Below are 23,092 nucleotides of genomic sequence, written 5' to 3'. Positions count from 1 at the left end.
TCTTGGAGGATGGAACCATGCTGGGAAAGCTTTCAGAGACATTTCCGATTTTGGTTTGAGGCGGCAGAGGAGACTGAACAGAATAGACGGCTCAGGAGGGAGAGGAAAATACACAACGTCTGCAACAAACAATACAGGGAGGGTATCGCTTTAGCTGGTTGAAAGCCAAGCTTATGATCAGACAGGAATGCACAATAGGGGTAGCATTAAGAACATTAGCTAGAAGTGAACATACTTTGAAACGTTAATTAACAATAGGAAGTCCCATTAGATGGGCAGAACAGCGTTTATCACTGGCTGAATGCAGGTTTGATAGTTAACTCTAGGAGCGCCAAATGCCTATATGAATTAGCATTTGATAATTAAAATAAATCTGGATTATGAAAGATAAAATCTCCTCCTTCCATGACTTTTCCTAAATAGGCATATATTACATTGTTTTGTTGTCGGAATTCTAAATTCACAAAATGAAAACTATTTAGAGACTATGTACACGTCTTTTTTGTTTTTACCCTACATTCAGACTTAAATCGCCAACAGCCCACGGCACTTAGCGGTGGTACACAAATGGTACCCAGGCGCTAATCTCTCCTCACTGAATGCATGACATCAATGGATGAATGCACGATACTCCCAGATGACTGATCAGAGCCTTGGTTCAATCTGAATTAACATACAAATGACACAAGATTTCCATGACAATTCAAAAACGTAATTAGGCTATTATTGAAACATAAAACAAACCATATAGGATACATGTTACCATTTTTCAATAGGAAATTCAGCTTATTGTGTAGGTTAATTCATCAAATATACAGTGGGGAGAACAAGTATTTGATACACTGCCGATTTTGCAGGTTTTCCTACTTACAAAGCATGTAGAGGTCTCTAATTTTTATCATAGGTACTCTTCAAATGTGAGAGATGGAATCTAAAACAAAAATCCAGAAAATCACATTGTATGATTTTTAAATAATGAATTAGCATTTTATTGCATAACATAAGTATTTGTTCACCTACCAAACAGTAATAATTCCGGCTCTCACAGACATGTTAATTTTTCTTTAAGAAGCCCTCTTGTTCTCCACTCATTACCTGTATTAACTGCACCTGTTTAAACTGTATAAAAGACACCTGTCCACACACTCAATCAATCAGACTCCAACCTCTCCACAATAGCCAAGACCAGAGAACTGTGTAAGGACATTAGGGATAAAATTGTAGACATGCACAAGGCTGGGATGGGCTACAGGACAATAGGCAAGCAGCTTGGTGAGAAGGCAACAACTGTTGGCGCAATTATTAGAAAATGGAACAAATTTAAGATGACGGTCAATCTCCCTTAGTCTGGGGCTCCATGCAAGATCTCACCTCGTGGGGCATCAATGTTCATGAGGAAAGTGAGGGATCAGCCCACAACTACACGGCAGGACCTGGTCAATGAATTGATGAGAGCTGGGACCACAGTCTCAAAGAAAACCATTAGTAACACACTACACCATCATGAATTAAAATCCTGCAGCGCAAGGTCCCCCTGCTCAAGCCAGTGCATATCCAGGCCCGTCTGAAGTTTGCCATTGACCATCTGGATGATCCAGAGGAGGAATGGGAGAAGGTCATGTGGTCTGATGAGACAAAAATAGAGCTTTTTGGTCTAAACTCCACTCGCCGTGTTTTGAAAAAGGATGAGTACAACCCCAAGAACACCATCCCAACCGTGAAGCATGGAGGTGGAAACATCATTCTTTGAGGATGCTTTTCTGCAAAGGGGACACCACGACTGCACCAGACCTGAACCCAATAGAAAATCTTTGGAGGGAGCTGAATGTCCATATTGCCCAGTGACAGCCCCGAAACTTGAAGGATCTGGAGAAGGTCTGTATGGAGGAGTGGGCCAAAATCCCTGCTGCAGTGTGTGCAAACCTGGTCAAGAACTACAGGAAACGTATGATCTCTGTATTGCAAACAAAGGTTTCCGTACCAAATATTAAGTTCTGCTTTTCTGATATATCAAATACTTATGTCATGCAATAATTACTTAAAAATCATGCAATGTGATTATCTGGATTTTTGTTTTAGATTCCGTAAGTAAGTGGGAAACCCTGCAAAATCGGCAGTGTATCAAATACTTCTTCTCCCCACTGTATATGCATGACAATGAATATGAGGTAGAAGTACAGAAAGACACATTCAGGTTCCCACTGGAGTCCTCATCCACTCCTCCATGACGACATGCTGGTGGATGTTAAGAGACCTTGTGCTCCTCCACCTTCCATTTGAGGATGCCCCACAGATGCTCAGTAGGGTTTAGGTATGGAGACATTCTTGACCAGTCCATCACCTTTACCTCAGCTTCTTAAGCAAGGCAGTGGTTGTCCTGGTTGTGTGTTAACCTTGTTGGAATACTGCCTTGCGGCCCATTCTCTGAAATGAGGGGATCATGCTCTGCTTCAGTATGTCACAGTACATGTTGGCATTCATGGTTCCCTCAATGAACTGTAGCTCCCCAGTGCCGGCAGCACTCATGCAGCCCCAGACCATGACACTCCCACCACCATGCTTGACTGTAGGCAAGACACATTTGTCTTTGTACTCCTCACCTGGTTGCCACCACACACGCTTGACACCATTTGAACCAAAAAAGTGTATCTTGGTCTCATCAGACCACAGGACATGGTTCCAGTAATCCATGTCCTAAGTCTGCTTGTCTTCAGCAAACTGTTTGCGGGCTTTCTTGTGCATCATCTTTAGAAGAGGCTTCCTTCTGGGACTACAGCCATGCAGATCAATTTGATGCAGTGTGCGGCGTATGGTCTGAGCACTGACAGGCTGACCCCCCACCCCTTTAACCTCTGCAGCAATGCTGGCAGCACTCATATGTCTATTTCCCAAAGGCAACCTCTGGGTATGAGGCTGAGCACGTGTCTTCGGTTGACCACGGTGAGGCCTGTTCTGAGTGGAACCTGTCCTGTTAAACCACTGTATGGTCTTGGCCACTGTGCTGCAGCTCAGTTTCAGGGTCTTGGCAATCTTCTTATAGCCTAGGCCATCTTTATGTAGAGCAACAATTCATTTTTCAGATCCTCAGAGAGTTCTTTGCCATGAGGTTCCATGTTGAACTTCCAGTGACCAGTATGAGGGAGTGTGAGAGAAATGACACCAAATTTAACACACCTGCTCCCCATTCGCACCTGAGACCTTGTAACACTAACAAGTCACATGACGAAAATGGCTAATTGGGTGTACTCACTTTTGTTGCCAGCGGTTTAGACATTAATGGCTGTGTGAGTTATTTTGAGGGGACAGCAAATGTACACAGTTATACAAGTGTATATGTTTTACCAACTAAGAATAATAGCAATGTGATTCAGTAGTTCCATACAGACTCCACAAAAAACCAGAGGGAAGCCTGTGTGAGTGCAATTTAACGATGCTTTCCCAGCTGTGTCACACCTTCTCATGCAAAGGCCAGTGTGGTATCAATCAAATCGACAAACCAAATTCACCCGTGATGCAAGTATGAAAGGCATTGTGTCAGAATATGATAATCTGAATCTCAATAACCGTTCTGTGGATAAATTCAGAGAGTCTCCTTGAATAATGTTCATGAACATAACTCTACCATGACAATAAACACTCTGCGGATTTCATTGCCTACCCCTGTTGAAGACCACAACATTACAATCAATGGAACGGTTTACCAACTGGACAATGTACCATTAGAACCTGGGGGCTCAGGTAAAAGCAAACTGGGTAATCAGAGGGAGAGATGTCTGTAGTTGTTGCTTGTAAATCTGAACGTAAAGCTTCCTCTGAGTCCTTACATTTAGGAATGACTTCTGAAAAGTGCATTTCTATAATGTGAAGTTGGATATCCAGGTTAACGTCAAACATGCACAGGCAATGTTGTTTGCTACCCATGACTGTTTAAATTCACATTCATCTACTGTATGAGAAGAGTACTGAGCATGTCATACAGAGCATAGCTAGGTGTGGTGTGTACAACACAAACAACTATGTAGACTAAACTGTGGGTCTACCTAGTTGAAGGACCCTGGTACCTCACATAACAATATTTTACTAAACGTATGTTTACGTCCCTATTTTTTGTCAAGATAATTCCTCTCCCTGACAGGGGTGGCGGAGCCTGATAACACATCTTGTGGATAAAACTTGTTTTGGGGCCTCTTAAAATGTCCCTCTTTTACTGTGAAGTTAGCAGCTGAATGCAGGAACGTCCACTGGAGCTATTGCAAACAAACCAAATTTTCATTTCATCGCTCACCTTCAATGGCCACTTGCACTAAAGAGGAGTCCTCTTCACGGATGATTCACAGTTTCAACTGTACTGGGTAGATGGTAGACAGCACGCGTGGGATGCTGTTTTCTGATGTTAACGTTGTCAACAGAGTGGCCCATTGTGCTGGTTATGGGGTTAGGGTGTGGGAAGGCGTGAACTATGGCTTACAAACACATTAGCATTGTATCTATGGCAATCTGAAGGTAGTGATTCACTTCTCAGATCCTGAGGTCCTTTGTGGTACCATTCAGCATGGGCCATTGCCTTGTTTCTGCATGCCGATTCCCTTATTCAAATGATCTGTGACCAACCGATGCACATCTGTATTGCCAGTCTAGTGAAATCCCTTGATTTCTGACCTTATTACTGTATTTTGATGGACGAATGTCCTTACATGCACTTGTGAAATTGTTGCTGATTGCGATTTGTATTTTTTTCATGTGAACGTGGGTTGCACGTGTTCAGTATATCGTTAGTGAGATAGCAGGGACGGGAGAGGCAGAACATCGTTAAGTAACTAATGACAACACTGCCATCTGTAATTTTAGAGACTGAGGCCCGCGGGTGCTGAATCCGGCCAGTGAACCGATTCAATCCGGCCCACTTTAGGTCTGAGAATAAAACAACATACTTTTGGGAGGATTAAAAAACACTCCCGGCCATTCATGAACATCTAAAACTAGATTAAAAGTTTGCACAAACGATTATGGACCAGGAAATTTTTCAACAACAGCCGTTTTATGGCCTGCAAATCGATTTTGACAACTAGTTTTGTTGTTCACGTTCTATTTCCCATCTTCTCTGCATGCAAGCGTCTCACACAAACATCAACAACCTCCCACACGTGTGGAGAACAAGCACGCACGGGAGCACACACGCACGCACACACGCGCACACACGCACACACATTGACTTGTTTTATGGCCTCTAAACCAAGGTTATATTACTGTAGAACGAGTGATGCAATAGCCTGTGGGGAGAACTGTGAAGTCACTACAATGGGACAACATATTGTAATATGAATGGAAATAAAAGCCAGTATTCCACTATTCCTCTTTATTTCTCCTCAACTCTACAGGAGCCAGAAGAAACACTGCTAGCGATATCATCTTATTTCATGCTTCCCAACGTATGGAAGACCCATCTCAATGCAGCAGGCTGATGATGAATTCAAATGAAAAAGGAGTACCTCGTTTATTTGCCTTCAAAGTGTTGTTTAATTTGTCGCCTCCTGGGTATGGGAAATGTGCCCAAAAGCTCAGATCTGTGGTGGTGAAACTGAGGAAATGTTAGTGGAAAAACATTCCGGTTGAGAAGAGAAAAATGAGAGTAAAGACAAGTGTGGTAATACCTGGAGCTCCCACACACATGCACACCCTCACACCCACCCACCCACGCAACCCCCCCCCCCCCCCCACACACACACACACGCACACACACAAAATACCTGAAGCTTAAACCACCCTAGAGACATCCTGTAAAAGATAAATTCTAACTCCTATCATAAGCCTCTAGTCCCAGTGGGCACACCGACAAAGACAGAGCTTTTATCTCATTACAGCCTCCATAAAGCCTTTAATTGTTTACCAAGAGATTTAAGAAGAAGCCATTTCATGGTTTATTGTCTTCAATCTCTCTATCACTCTTTTCACTCTCGTGTTTTCTCATCAAACCCCTCTTGGCTGCCTCTCCCTTTCTTTCCTTCTCAGAGCAGTGATCCTCTTTATTTCCTTCAATATCTCCCACCTCTGAGTTCCCTCTACCTCTCTCCATTTATTACTTCAATATCTCTAATCATTCCTCACCGATTCCCCTCCTCTTCCTCCTCACTATTTCATTATCCACTTGTCTTCTCTTTTTCCTTTCTACAGTGTCTTTCCATCTCTCAACTCCTTGGCACTGGAGTAGTGGAATGACTCCCAAGGTACTAATTGCTCGGAAACTTTTTAATAAAACACACGCAGACACACTCCCTCACACAAAGATGCATGCCCACATGTACGCATGGATGCACACACACTGCCATCTATGAAGGTCTTAATTACAGTTCATTAGTGGTTCAATTATCAATCACCTGCTGGTCCCTTAGGTCCTGTTCCACTGGTGATGGATCACTGGGGACTAGTACTGGAATCATTTAGACAGACGCACACACATGCGCACAAACGCACACACACACACACACACACACGTTCAAACACACACAGATACAGACACACACACACACACACAGAGATACAGACACACACACACACACACACAGACAGACAGACACAGACAGACACAGACACACAAAATGCCGTCATCTATAACATGCATGAAGAATACAAGGGAGAAAGGCTTTCCCAATGGACTGGACTAGCTCTCCATTTTCCTTCAAAACAGTGATTTTTCTGTTAGTTTCTAACAGACTGATTAGCATTAATTAGACATAATCTGGATGTCTTTGAAGATTAATTCTGTTATTTGCCACCAGGGAGGAGAGGTTTACACACACACACACACACAGTTCTATGTCCCTGCTTAGCCTGTAGAATAACGGTACCATGTATCTGCATTCCTGTGATGTCCCAAGGACTGAAATCCCCTAGCATATACACATGAACACACACATACCAAAAGGTTTGTGAAGAGTCCATCTCATGTCTCCAGATGTAGATGAAGAGTCCATCTCATGCCTCCAGATGTAGATGACGAGTCCATCTCATGTGTCCAGTTGTAGATGAAGAGTCCATCTCATGCCTCAACTTGTAGATGAAGAGTTCATCTCATGTCTCTAGTTGTAGATGAAGGGTCCATCTAATGTCTCCAGTTGTAGATGAAGGGTCCATCTCATGTGTCCAGTTGTAGATGAAGAGTCCATCTCATGCCTCAACTTGTAGATGAAGAGTCCATCTCATGCCTCAACTTGTAGATGAAGAGTTCATCTCATGTTTCTAGTTGTAGATGAAGGGTCCATCTAATGTCTCCAGTTGTAGATGAAGGGTCCATCTCATGTGTCCAGTTGTAGATGAAGAGTCCATCTCATGCCTCCAGATATAGATGAAGAGTCCATCTCATGTGTCCAGTTGTACACGAAGAGTCCATCTCATGTGTCCAGTTGTATATGAAGAGTCCATCTCATGTCTCCAGTTGTAGATGAAGAGTCCATCTCATGTCTCCAGTTGTAGATGAAGAGTCCATCTCATGTCTCCAGTTGTAGATGAAGAATCCATCTCATGCCACACTCTCCTTCTATCACCCTCTCCATAAACATACTCTGTCACTTTCTCCTCACACACACAATGCCTGTCTCTCTCGCCACACAAACACTCTGTCACTCTCTCCTGACACTCTCAGTGTCACTCTATCCATACTCTCTCTCTGTCACACTTTTCAACACAGACACACACAAAGGTGATGGACCGACATTTAACTGATTAAACACAATGAGGGCAAAACAGAGAAAGAGAGAAAGAGACATGGAGAATAAAAGACAGACGTGGACAGAAGGAGAGAGAGAAAGAGACATACAGGAAAGTACAGAGTATGAGAAAGAGAGACTGAATGATACAATAACAAAGAGAGGGCCGAAGGGAGACAGGAAGGGGGAGTGAGGAGGAAAGAGAGCAGTGGATGGGGGAGTTTAAGTGGGTGGGGAGAGTGACATAAGCACTTATTGGTATTACAGTGTAAACTTCCCCCAGGCATCCATCACAAACTTGTAGGGAGGGATAAAACAAATTCCAAACCCAGAGTTACTTCACTCATCTACTTTGATCGGCCAATGACAAATGATTGGCTGGAAAAATGACTGTGCTTTTTTTCCTCCAGCGACAGAGCTAAAGAAATATCCTCCTGGCCTCAAGCTAAGGACATTACAGACGGAATAAATAAAGTGAGAAAGTTAGCATATTGGAAACCTGTCAGTTAGTGGCCAGAGACTGTTCCTTAGGTAGTTGATGGAGAGGCTTGTTTCCCGGTCTCTCTTTGATGCAGAAACCATGGATCACATGCCCACGCGGATGCGTGCACACACATGCGCACACACGCGCACGCACACACACACACACACACGCATGTACAGGTAAGCCCAAACACATATTCACTCACACTCACAAGTCTCTACAATTTCAGGCACGCCAGCACTTTCATGTGGCACACACACACACACACACACTCACTCACGGAAATGCAAACACACAGTGATGTACTGTCTCTAGTCCACAGGCCCGTGCCCATGGATCACACAAAGTAGACATATCGGCAGTTGTCATGTAATGATATTGCCTGAGCGTTGGCCGCTTGGAGCTGACACAAACAAATACCCACACACAGTAAGTGTTGACAAGTCCAAGCTCCTAAGAGCTGATGCACACAGACGCACACACTCGGAAAAACACACACTCAGGCACACAAATAAATTAGAAGGGAGGATGGAGAGTTTCTCTAGAGGGTGGACAGACGGACTAGTTCTGACTTATCCTGTAGTACATGCGTTTCCATATGAATCCCATTCAGTGTACGGCTGGGGTTTTGAACTCTTATACTAACTGCACCACCAACTGCATCAAATAAAGTACCTGATTAGAGGGTTGCAATGAAAAAATTGACAAAATGGAACTGGATTTAAGGTCCAGAGTTGATAGCACTGGTGTAGGGTATATACACCGATCGTAAGAGTATGACCACTGACAGGTGAAGTGAATAACACTGATAATCTTATTATCATGGCACCTGTCAGTGGGTGGGATATATTAGGCAGCAAGTGAACATTCTGTCCTCACAGCGGAAAAATGGGGAAGCACAAGGATCTGAGTGACTTTGAGGGCCAAATTGTGTTTAATAGACGATTGGCTCAGAGCATCTCCAAAACTAAAGCCCTTGTGGGGTGTTTCCGGTCTACAGTGGTCAGTAGCTATCAAAAGTGGTCCAAGGAAGGAAAAGCAGTGAATCGATGACAGGGTCATGGGCGGCCAAGGCTCATTGATGCACGTGGGGATCGAACGCTGGCCTGTTTGGTCCGATCCAACGGACGAGTTACTGTAGCTCAAATTACTGAAAAAGTTAATGCTGGTACTAATAGAAAGGTGTCAGAACACACAGTGAATTGCAGTTTGTTGCCTATGGGGCTGCGTAGCCGCAGATCAGTCAGGGTGCCCATGCAGACCCCTGTCCACTGCCGAAAGTGCCTACAATGGGCACGTGAGCATCAGAACTGGACCACGAAGCAATGGAAGCAGGTGGCCTGGTCTGAGGAATTACTTTTTTTTGTGCACCAGGATGCACTATGGTAGGGGTATTAAAATCTGGCCCTCGAAGCCAGTTCCACTCCCCTTTTCCATTGTAACCCTCTAATCAGGGACTTATTCAGACTTAAGACACCAGGTGGGTCCAATTAATGATGAGGTACAATAGAAAACCAGCAGGCTCTGGCCCTTGTAAGGTAAGAATTGAATACCCCTGCACTATGGGAAGAAGGCAAGCCTGCAGAGCCAGTCTGATGCTTTGGGCAATGTTCTGCTGGGAAACCTTGGGTCCTGCCATTCATGTGAATGTACCTTTGACACGTACCACTTACCTGAGCATTGTTGCAGACCATGTGCCCCCTTTCATGGCAACGGTATTCCCTGATGGCAGTGGCCTCTTTCAGCAGGATAATGCGCCTTGCCACAAAACAAAAATGGTCCAGGAATGGTTCGAGGAACACAACAACAAGTTCAAGGTGTTGACTTGGCCTCCATATTCCCCAGATCTCAATCCAATCGAGCATCTGTGGAAAGTGCACAGACGAACAAGTCCAATCCATGGAGGCCCCACCTTGCAACTTACAGGACTTAAAGGATCTGCTGCTAATGTCTGGGAGCCAGATACCACAGCACACCTTCAGAGGTCTAGTGGAGTGCATGCCTCGACGGGACAGGGCTGTTTTGGCATCCAAAGGGGGACCTACACAATATTAGGCAGGTGGTCATAATGTTATGGCTGATCGGTGTACATATCACCCTTGACCATGTCCTCAAACCTCGGTCATCTTCCTGTGAACCCAACGGACCTTACAGTGCCACCAGACGGTTGCTAATGACACTGAAGTACAATCACGTGAGCGGCACTGAACCAAATAGGCCCTGGTAGTGTGAAGTTGCTCTTGCTGTTTTGAGTGATTTACTGATGTAACTTGAGCAGGGAACAGTGAATAGACGCGTGACCTTTTTAATGCTGCACTTCATTTTATAGATAAGGATTTGGGGGCAATAAAGCTGATAGGTTAAGGCCCGATCTTAACAGATTGAACACATTTGGCATTAATTAATTCCTTCTCACAACCTCCATTCTAAGGATTAATACTACCAAGCTAACCTTAGCTTTTAATGTCTTAGTTCTGTAACATGTGTAATATTACTTATTTCCAGTTGCTTTTCTGTTTTTTGTCTCTCTCTGGTGGTGATCTGGTGTATAGTAAGTTAGCTAGTGGGAACTGACCCCTCATGGGACTTGTATTCAGGAAGTCAATTGTGCCTCATGTAGGGCTTAGTGTGCTAATATGTTGGTTCTAGTCAATATCCTTGACGGCCGGGTACACAATCATTATTTCAACCACTATACAAAACGGCTGGTTTCTAACTGTTGTTTGAATAATAAGTCATATTGGTACAGCTAGACTGAGAGGTAACTAGTCAATTGGCTGTATAGTAAGATATAGTTTATCTATTGTCATTATGGATATTAATATATCCAGCTTTATTTTATGACAGATTTCATTATCTCTTATGTAGACATTGTTTAGAATTTTTCAGTTTCACACTGTTTCATATTTATAAGCCCAGTGGATATGGGCATCAGGTTTATAGATTATTGATGTGAAGGCGTTTATCTTGCTGTCACAATATGCCTAGGAAATCATTCAGAGGACCGTACCGTTCCTTGCACTGTTGTGTCCAAACCCACTAGATCACATTCAAAACCTTCACCCTTGTGTCTCAGAGATCCCTTTAAAGATCTGAAATATCAAACCATGTCATGCTAAACCGCAACCCACTAGCTTGCCTTAAACTTGTGTTTAAACGTTGAAAAAGCCTGCAGCAGCAACCTAACACACACACACACACACACAGAGCAACAGAGAGAGAAGGTGAGCTGTCGACTCTAGTTAAGCCAGACTCTGAGCAGTGGTGACGAACAGCTCCCGACACACTTCACATCCAATCACATTCTAGTGCTATGACTGGATGTATTATGAATGAACGCCTGCGCGCGCACACACACACACTCAGACACACACACAGACAGGCACATACAGCCTGTGAATGTATCTGCTTTCCTGTACAGGTTTAGTTTTAGCTTTGAAGGCCTACAGGTATACTAAATATTAGGATGAACAGATGACTTTAGGGAACCACAGTTTTCCTGTTAAATAGCTAATGAAAGAATGACAAAGATAAAGGAACGTGGGGGTGAAGGTTGGAGGAGAAAAGGGAGAAGATGAAGGAAGAGTGGTCCTAGTTGATTTGAGGCCAAGGTGCTTCTAGGTGCCTGTATGTTTAAACGAGGTGTGGTTGAAATGTGATGTGAATTTAAATTGGGTTTAATGTGTGCAAGAACTGCTTAAATACCTTTAAAACATAGCCTGGTGATAGAGGGCTTTACCATCCATCATTTAACGTCAATGTGCTTGTGTGTGTGTGTGTGCGTGTGTGTGAGAGAGAGTGCATTTCTGTGAGAGGGAGAAACTTTGTGTGTGTGTGTGTCACCATCTCCCAATGCCAGGCCAATACATCATGGCACTCGTGGGCCAAATGAGGCAATCGCTCAAAATTATTTGCATATAAACTAATGAAATATTACTGGGTGAAAACTCTGTTGAATGTTAATTACAAAGGTAATGCACTATTTGCTGATTAATGGGCCAGCCATCTTTTAGGGCAGGAGATCTTCGGTATGAATGGAGGCGGAGGTCAGAAGGGTTGATGGGCGGAGTTTTCAAGAGAGGGGGAGGTGAGGGTTTTTTGCAACCATACCTCTCAGGAATTGTGCTCGTTTGGACCTATTTTGTAAACCCTGATTTCTTTCAGTATGAACATAAAATGCAATGCAATTACATTCGCCATCAGCATCGACATATCCCCAGTGCAATTGGTCCTTCAGGATTTGCAATTATGTTGATCCTTAACGTAATCGATTAAAAAAAAATAAAAAATACTCATCACGACATGTACGTTTAACATGATATCGATATTTCATTTTTTAAATATCACAGTTATCGTCAACAGCGGTATATCGCGACACCCTTGAGTTCATTACCTCCCGTCTTGACTACTGCAACTTCATACTTACCGGCATCAAATCTACACCCCTCTATAAGCTCTAAATGGTTCAAAATGCTGCTACTCTGACTACTCATTCACACCAAGTCCCAACAGCATATCACCCCTATCATCTGTGAGTTACGCTGGCTTCCTATTTCCCAACGCATTGACTACAAGATCCTCCTACTGACATACACCGATCAGCCATAACAGTATGACCACTGACAGGTGAAGTGAATGACACTGATAATCTCGTTTTCATGGCACCTGTCAGTGGGTGGGATATATTAGGCAGCATGGGACCATCCTGTCCTCAAAGTTGACGTGTTCAAAGCAGGAAAAATGGGCACGCGTAAGGATCTGAGCGACTTTGACAAGGGCCAAATTGTGATGGCTTGATGACTGGGTCAGAGCATCTCCAAAGCTGCGGACCATGTCGGGTGTTCCTGATCTGCAGTGGTCAGCACCTATCAAAAGTGGCCCATGGAAGGAAAAGCAGTGAACTGGTGACAGGGTCATCAGCAGCCAAGGCTCTCTGATGAACGTGGGGAGTGAAGGCTGGCCTGTGTGGTCTGATCCAACAGATGAGCTACTGTAGCTCAAATTGCTGAAAAAGTTAATTCTGGTACTGATAGAAGTGTGTCAGAACTCACGATGCGTTTCAGTTTGATGCATATGGGGCTGCTTAACCACAGACCAGTCAGGGTACCCATGTTGACCCTGTCCACTGGTGAAACCGGCAGATGAGCATCAGAACTGGACCACAGAGCAATGGAAGCAGGTGGGGTGGTCTGATGAATCACATCGTCATTTGCATCATGTAGATGGCCGGGTGCGTGTGTGTCACTTACCTGGAGAACACATGGCACCAGGATGCACTATGGGAAGGAGGGAAGCCGACCAAGGCAGTCTGATTCTTTGGGCAATGTTCTGCTGGGAAATCTTGGGTCCTGCCATTTATGGATGTTACTTGATCACCTACCTGAGCATTGTTGCAGACCCTGTGCACCCTTTCATGGTATTCCCTAAGGGTTTGAGGAACACAACAACAAGTTCAAGGTGTTGACTTGGCCTCCAAATTCCCCAGATCTCAATCCAAACGAGCATCTGTGGGATGTGCTGGGAAAACAGGTCCGATCCATGGAGGCCCCACCTCGCAACGTACAGGACTTAAAGGATCTGCTGCTGACGTCTTGGTGCCAGATACCACAGCTCACCTTCAGAGGTCTAGTTTAGTCCATGCCTCGATGGGTCAGGGCTGTTTTGGCGGCAAAAGGGGGGCCTACACAATATTAGGCAGGTGGTCATAATGTTATGGCTGATTGGTGTATAAAGCCCTAAACAATATCACCCCTGCCTACCTCTCCGAACTTCTTCTTCCATATCAACCAAAACACTCCGTTCCAGTACTGCAGGCCACCTCATAATCCCCAAGTCCAAGCTGAAAGTCTTTGGTGACAGGGCATTCTCAAGGGTTGCTCCTAGGCTCTGGAACTCTCTCCCCAAAACCATCTGTGACTCTGAGACTATCCCCATCTTCCAGCAACGCCTCAAGACTCATCTGTTCAAAATCTAGCCATGCCCAATCCCATTCTCTCAATATCCTTTTTTTTCTCATCGTATTGTTTTGTTTGTTTCTGTTCCATGTTCATTTTGTAAAGCATCTTTGGGTCCTTGAAAAGCGCTATATAAATATAATGCATTATTATTATTATTATGACAGTACTGGTGTTAGGGTTAGGTTACAAAACAAAAAAACGGTCATCTAAACAACACAATTCCCCAACAACATGTCTCCCCTCTGGATAGAATCGAACATGCAGTCATTGGAGTGAAAATCGGTTGTAGAAACAGCCGTGCACCATCCCCGGCCGCAACACAACAAAAAAACGACACTATTCAACTACAAATACGTTAATAACTGCCCTTCGCAGCCGGTTTCAGATGGTAGGTAAACGGCACTTCTCAGATGTTGACAACGAATGTAACCACGAGTCATTTAAGACCAAAAGCACTGAAATATATTCATATTGAACGTAATAACACTGCTGATATGTTCATATTGAATGTAATAACACTGCTGATATGTTCATATTGAACGTAATAACACTGCTGATATGTTCATATCGATTGTAATAACACTGCTGATATGTTCATATTGAACAAAATAACACTGCTGATATGTTCATATTGAACGTAATAACACTACTGATATGTTCATATTGAACGTAATAACACTGCTGATATGTTCACATTGAACGTAATAACACTGCTGATATGTTAATATTGATGCAGATGTTGCTTTGGAAGGAATGTGGATGGGAAGATTAGCTGTTTGTGAGGTTTTCTGAGAGCTAGATACCAAAACATTATCTTGAAAGAGCCTACTAGGTGGAAGCTAAAAAGAAATATAATGTTCTCTGTTAGGGAGGAATCAGAGGATCAATGAAGATCAAGGAAGAAAAGAGGAGTCATGATAGATGAGAGGATGGAATAGGCTGAGCAGCAGAAGTGTGTATGCGGTAGCGTAGGTAAGAAGTAGTGCTTGCTTTAGTAGTTAGTCACCACATTCTAAAGTATGATTATTAGATACTAGGGTGTATACATCATTTATCTATATATCATTATTAATGAAAAGTCAGAACTAAAGTCTGTTGCCAAAACAATATCCTATTGTCTTGTCAGTTGTTACCACAGCCCTCGTCAAAAGCAGTGCAATATGAGGAAATGTGCTCCATTTGTGAAACACAGTCAGGACTTTCGGCTGGAAGAGCAAAGCGGCCCAGACAGGGATGTTTTGCTCTGATGAGATGTTACATATTTCATTTCTGTATTTGAGCTCAGAGTATAGTCGTGCATCCCTAAATTTGGTGAGACTTAGAACAAATCATTGAGTTATAAGTGGTGATGCTAGAAAAGCTGTCATTGTTCAGGTTTGAGGACGTGCGTTTAATGCCCTCAGACAGGGTTTCTGAAGTCATTAGGTCAAATAATGTGGCGTACATTATAACCATGTAATAAAATCTCTCCACAATCGTCTGAATAGATGTAAGGTCACCAGATATTCAACTCATCTGATTAGTGGAAACCTCTTATCAAGCCCCAATCATTTATATATTGTAACTGAAGTCAGATTTTGATATTTTTGTCTGGTTTCGCCGTTCAGAACTTTTTTAGTGTCCAGAAGAACTGAATGCTATATGCCAACTCTGGTTTGTATAAGATGGTAGCACAGCAAGCATACAACAATTTTACGTGACAGTCAAAGCCTTTTCTAAATGTAATGCAGTTGATGACAATTAAACATGTCAGGGTTGAGGTCCAGGCATTATACACCTGCTATACCTCAAACTATTGTGTTACACACATAAACATTGTTCAAAATGTAGGAAAAGGTTTCAAGGGCGCATTGAAGACATCATGGGATTATTCATCCACTGCAGGATCCACCCATGCATGTTTATGCCATTTCATGGGTTTGGCTGAGTTCCATTGACTTCACATCTACAGCTTTATAACACAAATCAGCGGTAAAGTAATTCTGTGTACTTTCTTCTGCACTTTCAGATAATTATTCTCAAAGTTGGTATGTTTTTGCCAGACACCCACCTCTTTTTCCTGTTACCCTTTACACAATTTATCGACTGACATTTGCAGTGTTTCAAAATCAGCTTGTTAATTAAACCACATACTGAACCGAACACTCTGCTCAAATGCTCTTGAGAAATAATAACATTATTCCTTGTGTAATTGTAGACCGGTTAGAATAAGCATGTGGGGTGATTTTAATGCTAATTACTGCATTGATCATGGCTCAATGAAGACTGCATGAGCAATTATCACATTCATTAACGATCTGAAAACACACACACACATACGTACGTACACACACACACAGACATACACAGAAGCACACAATTTCAAAGAAACACACACACAAGCTGTATGTAATCACAGCACTGTGATAGCTAATAACCTTCACGCTCTATAAATCAGTGAAACAGGTAGTGCTAAAGGAATCACAGCGGCACCTCTTCGTCTCTGATGAAACAGAAAATCCATGCTGAAAATTCACACAACACTGCACTACCATAGCCACCATATATCTGCAGTATTCACAGTCCAACAAGCTAATAATCACTATTGACCAGTACAACCAGAGCTTCAGTTTGTACATTGCTAAAAATATAAATTACTTATTATCACTTATTACAAGTGGAAATAAAAAGTAGGCCTCAATGAAGATTTCAACCTCATCTCACAATACTAAATCTTCTTTTCACTCATCCAAGTCTGAACATCATAACGTTAGTGTTTGTAGTTGATAGCATTAACTAATAGAGGAGACTTGTTATATTTGTTAATCATTTATTACTATGGGCATTGTGTTCTTAAGTAAATGCACTGGCAGATAATTTGAATATTGTTATAGTTCAAGAAGTATCACCTCTAACACATATATCTTCTTTGAGCAGGAAAACATTCAGTCAGTGTATATGTTCAAAACCATTTTTGAGCTGACAGCCATTTTGGCCTATATTCTTTATGACTGGATAAAAAGAAAATATAGAGGAAGCCATGAATAATAGACAAGAAAACCCTTAAATCCACAAAAGGATTGGAAGATGTAGAATACAATGAGCTGGTCCATGTTTGTGTGAGACCTACTGAAACCGCACAGCACATGCCAAATACATTATGAATTGCTTTTTTATAAAATTTATTTAAAAAAATGTTTATATAAAAGAGTGTATCAGTTCGAAAATATGTAAAATATTAATATGATCAGTTAACAATTTTAATATTTTACAAAGGGTCTTGTGAACAAAGGTTTCAAGGTATGACATGAGGGATTATTTGTCTTTTACTGTTGAAATGTATTATGAAGATATGAGCCATTTTAAAATAGATTTTACCCATGAATAGGTCTGGGAGGCTGATGTCTACAGGCACAACATTTAAGTTTAGGATTTACAGTTCAGTTTGCAGTGCTCTGCTCGCTTGCACTGGATAGCATTACAACGTACACCATTAAAAGTGTATCAGTGTTCTGAAAGCCACAGTAAGTTTTGTCAGACATAATTTGGGTTTATTCCATAGCAAGCAAAACTAAATACTGTATACAGTTGAAAATAAAACCTTTTGGATTGCCTGCATACCTTAAAATGACTCCTGACTTACATTCTGATATTTATCTAAGCCAATAGACAACACAGTATGATTCAACAAAGAACACACCAAAATGTGTACTTTATTGAACACACTGATCAAATATAGATGTAAGTAGTACAGGTTGAAAACTGTATGTGTCTAGGATTACATCTTCTGAAGTGGGTTACTAAAGTCCAGGCCCCAAGGCCATTGATCTTTAAATAATGGTTATAGAATTTGGATGATAATGTACATGAAAATGCACATAAATCCAATTTATTTTTTTAACTGTATAGTACTATATTACAGACTACAGAAGGCTTCTAAATAAATGGTTTAGTGGCACTAACCCCACTCTGAAGTGACAACGACCAATGTGCTTGTAAATGTTAGCCCATCTCAATATAACTTTAATGAATGCACTAAAACAATGCACTGTTTGCTCAATTGGAACATGTTAAGAAAAAAAGAAAAACGCTCTAAAATACAGATCAGTCTTTTCAGCATTATTACCCAGCAATTTTGTTTTCCTGTGATTGTGTTTTGAAATTTGAAAAAGGCAAACTGACAGCCGCAACCAACCATAGAAATATAATTAATGGATGTCAGTTCCCATTCAAGTTATGACTGGCAGCATTGCTCTAGGCAACCAATGAATTTAACAGTCAAATGCCATGGTTAGAGGTTCCACTATGGGTTTGTACAATATGGCCTATGGCAACAACACAACAAGCTGTTAGAACTACTGTATATTTGGCATGTAATAAAACTTAATCCAAAGGAGTTATTGAAATTATGCTCTCTGCAGAGTCACTCTAAATAAGTATGTCTGCTAAAATGTAAATGTAGTTCCTTGCTGTTTCTAATTAATTGAAAAATATTCATTAAAACTCTCCCCCTTTAAACTGCAGCTTAATGTTATTGAGCCAAATGTCATGAGATGATGATCCCATTATATTGAGTGGAAACATCTTAAAGTGACCAAAAACATCTCTAGAATTGTACAAATACAACTGCGTCTCTCCTGGGCGCAACCCATGTCCCTGCTTTGACTTGATGATATTCTGAATCAATCCTCAAACCAACCACATACCTGACTAGAAAAACGAATTTTAATCAAAGGTAACCAGTGTGAGAGATCATTGTATAAATGTATACTTTGTTATAAGTTAAATGTGTTTAGATAACAGAACACTGTTTTGTATGCATTCTCAGGATATCGCGTTCACAGGAAGTCACGTTCTGTTAAAGTTTGTGACTGAGCTACAGTGTTGTGGGGTTCTGGGTAGTTACGCCTCCTGTATAAATGAGTGTGAAGGTTGATGATGTGATGAGATTGATTAGAACAACTAAGAGACAACATTCTCTGCGATAATTTCAATAGAGATTCAGTTCTCTCCCTTGACTTTTCCTGGGTACGTTCTTAACAAAAGTAACAATGGTACATAGTGGCTAGATTCTTACACCAGCTAACATTCTCAGTGGGCTTATTACCTGTGCGGTGGGCTGGCTATTCAGAAAAGGGTGAATTACAAAGAGCCAATTTAGACAACAACAATTGTCAAGAATATATATATATGAATTTAAACATTAAAAATACATTTAAAAAAAAGAAAATAGCACATCACCCAAAGAACCCCATACCCACAGTGAAGCATGTTGGGGACAGCATCATGCATTGGGGCTGTTTTTCTTCAGCTGGAACCCGGGCCTTTGTCAGGGTGGAGGGAATTATGAACAGTTTCAAATACCAGGCAATTTTGGCACCAAACTTTCAGGCGTCCGTTAGAAAGCTGAAGATGAAGTTCACCTTTCAGTACGACAACGACCCAAAGCACACATGCAAATCCACAAAAGCATGTCTTCACCAGAAGAAGATTAACATTTTGGAATGGCCCAGCCAGAGCCCAGACCAAAACCCAATTGAACATATGTGGGGTGATCTGAACAGAGCTGTGCACAGGAGATGTCCTCGCAAATTGACAGATTTGGAGCGCTTTTGCAAAGAAGAGTGGGCAAATATTGCCATGTCAAGATGTGCCATGCTAATAGGCTCCTACCCAAAAAGACTGAGTGCTGTAATTAAATCAAAAAGTGCTTCAACAAAGTATTAGTTTAAGGGTGTGCACACTTATGCAACCAGGTTATTGTAAGGTTTTTATTTTACATTTTTCCCCCTCAAAGATTTCAGTTTGTTTTTCAATTGAATTGGTCACATTATAATTGGAAAAAGTTCTGACATGATTTATCTTTGTCTCATTCTTTTACATCACAAATGCCTGTCATTTTAATAGGGGTGTGTAGACTTTTTATATCCACTGTATAACCTCACATTCAATGCCACCTATAGGCTACTCTTTTGGTAGTGTAAGATTTTTTTTTTCATGCCTATGGTGGCTGAAATGTTGTCTTGTAAACCAGACCCTATGTAGAATTGATACATTGTGGGTTGCAGCAGGTCTGACATATTCATTTGTCTGTTCAGACATGAATAATATCATTTAATATCATTTCAGGGATATTTTATGTTGTTTTGGTTAATTTATTTCTATTTACTTCCCACGGCTATGGACAAACACATACAAAAAGAACTGTCATGAATATCAAATGTACCACCACTAGGTACTGACAGTTACTTTGATTATCTCAGGAACATGCAAAATACATGAGAAATGATGTCTGTTGTGAAATTCATATTAACACATTTATAATATATGGCCTGATAGATTGATTGATAGATTGATCATGAAAGATGTGGGTTAGGCTTGCATATTTATTCCTCAAACTCTGGGGTGGAGAAAAGTTGGGTGGGTGTGTGGGAGTGGGGGTGAGTTAGTGAGTGCTAGTCCACTGAGATATGATTGCGCACCATGAAACTGTTGTTCTCCTAACACATACAGTGGGGAGAACAAGTATTTGATACACTGCCGATTTTGCAGGTTTTCCCACTTACAAAGCATGTACAAGTCTGTAATTTGTAACATAGGTACTCTTCAACTGTGAGTGACAGAATCTAAAACATCCAGAAAATCCAGAAAATCACAATGTATGATATTTAAGTAATTAATTAGCATTTTATTGCATGACATAAGTATTTGATACATCAGAAAAGCAGAACTTAATATTTGGTACAGAAACCTTTGTTTGCAATTACAGAGATCATACATTCCTGTAGTTCTTGACCAGGTTTGCACACACTGAAGCAGGGATTTTGGCCCACTCCTCCATACAGACCTTCTCCAGATCCTTCAGGTTTCGGGGTTGTCGCTGGTCAATACGGACTATCAGCTCCTTCCAAATATTTTCTATTGGGTTCAGGTCTGGAGACTGGCTAGGCCACTCCAGGACCTTGAGATGCTTCTTACGGAGCCACTCCTTAGTTGCCCTGGCTGTGTGTTTCGGGTAATTGTCATGCTGGAAGACCCAGCCACGACCCATCTTCAATGCTCTTACTGAGGGAAGGAGGTTGTTGGCCAAGATCTCACAATACATGGCCCCATCCATCCTCCCCTCAATATGGTGCAGTCGTCTTTTCCCCTTTGCAGAAAAACATCCCCAAAGAATGATGTTTCCACCTCCATGCTTCACAGTTGGGATGGTGTTCTTGGGGTTGTACTCATCCTTTTTCTTCCTCCAAACACGGCGAGTGGAGTTTAGACCAAAAAGCTAAATTTTTGTCTATTCAGACCACATGACCTTCTCCCATTCCTCCTCTGGATCATTCAGATGGTCATTGGCAAACTTCAGATGGGCCTGGACATGCGCTGGCTTGAGCAGGGGGACCCTGTGTGCACTGCAGGATTTTAATCCTTGGAGTCTGTTTGATTGAGTGTGTGGACAAGTGTCTTTTATACAGGTAACAAGTTCAAACAGGTGCAGTTAATACAGGTAATGAGTGGAGAACAGGAGGGCTTCTTAAAGGAAAACTAACAGGTCTGTGAGAGCCGGAATTCTTACTGCTTGGTAGGTGATCAAATACTTATGTCATGCAATAAAATGCTAATTCATTATTTAAAAATCATACAATGTGATTTTCTGGATTTTTGTTTTAGATTCTGTCTCTCACAGTTGAAGTGTACCTATACACTGTATACAGTGGGGAGAACAAGTATTTGATACACTGCCGATTTTGCAGGTTTTCCTACTTACAAAGCATGTAGAGGTCTGTAATAACAGTTGAAGAGTACCTACTTTAAAATGAGAATAGTCCCCTAAACCTAACCAGTGAGATATTTTTTTTTTCTAAATGCAATGATATCTAAAATGTGTCTTGTAGAGGTCCTTGTTCAGGTCATCATAGCTCTAGGAGGGGCTTCTACCATGTAATGTTTTCTCTTAAGTATTTTCTGTTCACATGAATATAAAGAAAATCATCAACAACATCTTGTCTTAATAAAACAAGTCTGTTTTTGAGTTGCCTCCAATTTGCTATAGCAGTTGTGAAGTGTTTTCAAGTTGTTTGTTGTTAAATTCGTCCAGGAACTCTTTTTATTTTAGCTTACTTGTGTTCTTTTTCATGTTTTAGTCATCCCACACAGTTTCAGGTGAGATGAGTTTGGGGCTGTGAGGTGGCCACTAAATTACTGGGAATGTTTCCTCTGCAGACTTCTTAATTGGGTCTTATTGAATTGTGGTTTTACAAGCAAATAACCATTCACTTTCCAGATAAATAGCTTACACAATCTTCACGGATTGCATCAGTATTTCCACAGTACTGTATACTTTATGTAAAAGCCCTTCTAAAAACTGGGGAACAAATGTTTGTGATTCTCAGGTCAGCTAGTAGAGCTCAGAGTCCAAACTAAACATGGTGAAGCTGCATGTATTCTGCATACAACTGGAATAAACTGTTAGAAGATCTTAGATGTTCCCAAAATTATTATTTATTTGTTTTTAATTTTTTTTTATTCTATTGTATTATTATAATTTTCTTTTTCTTTGGAAAGCATGTTGAAATGCTTCTATGTATGAATTGTGATATATAAATAAATAAAAACTATTTCCTAGCGAAGATATTCTTCTGATCTTTCAGTGGTAGATGTAAGTGGCACTCAAGATGCACTGTTGTCATCCCAACAAAAGACTGTCGCCGAAACAAAGACAGTTCTGCTGAGGTGTTCTTCAGTTATTCCTGGAAGGACAGGAGGGAAGGCCCTACGCCACTCTCTCACTTGAATGTCTAACTATGGATTATTGTTTTTCTTCTTTCCCATTCATTTTGTAACTTTTTCATCTGTGTGCTTTCCCATAATCTGAAAACATCTGGTTGTGGTGGTTGGAACAGAGGGCAACTTGTTTTCTCTAAAGTGAATAATTATTTTCCCCACTCAGTCACCTGTGTAATCTTAAATTTCAT

The sequence above is a fragment of the Esox lucius genome, chromosome 4, assembly GCF_011004845.1.
Source record: "Esox lucius isolate fEsoLuc1 chromosome 4, fEsoLuc1.pri, whole genome shotgun sequence".
Taxonomy (NCBI): Eukaryota; Metazoa; Chordata; class Actinopteri; order Esociformes; family Esocidae; genus Esox; species Esox lucius.
The sequence above is the reverse complement of the archived record's forward strand: the minus strand, read 5'-3'. Positions refer to the sequence as shown.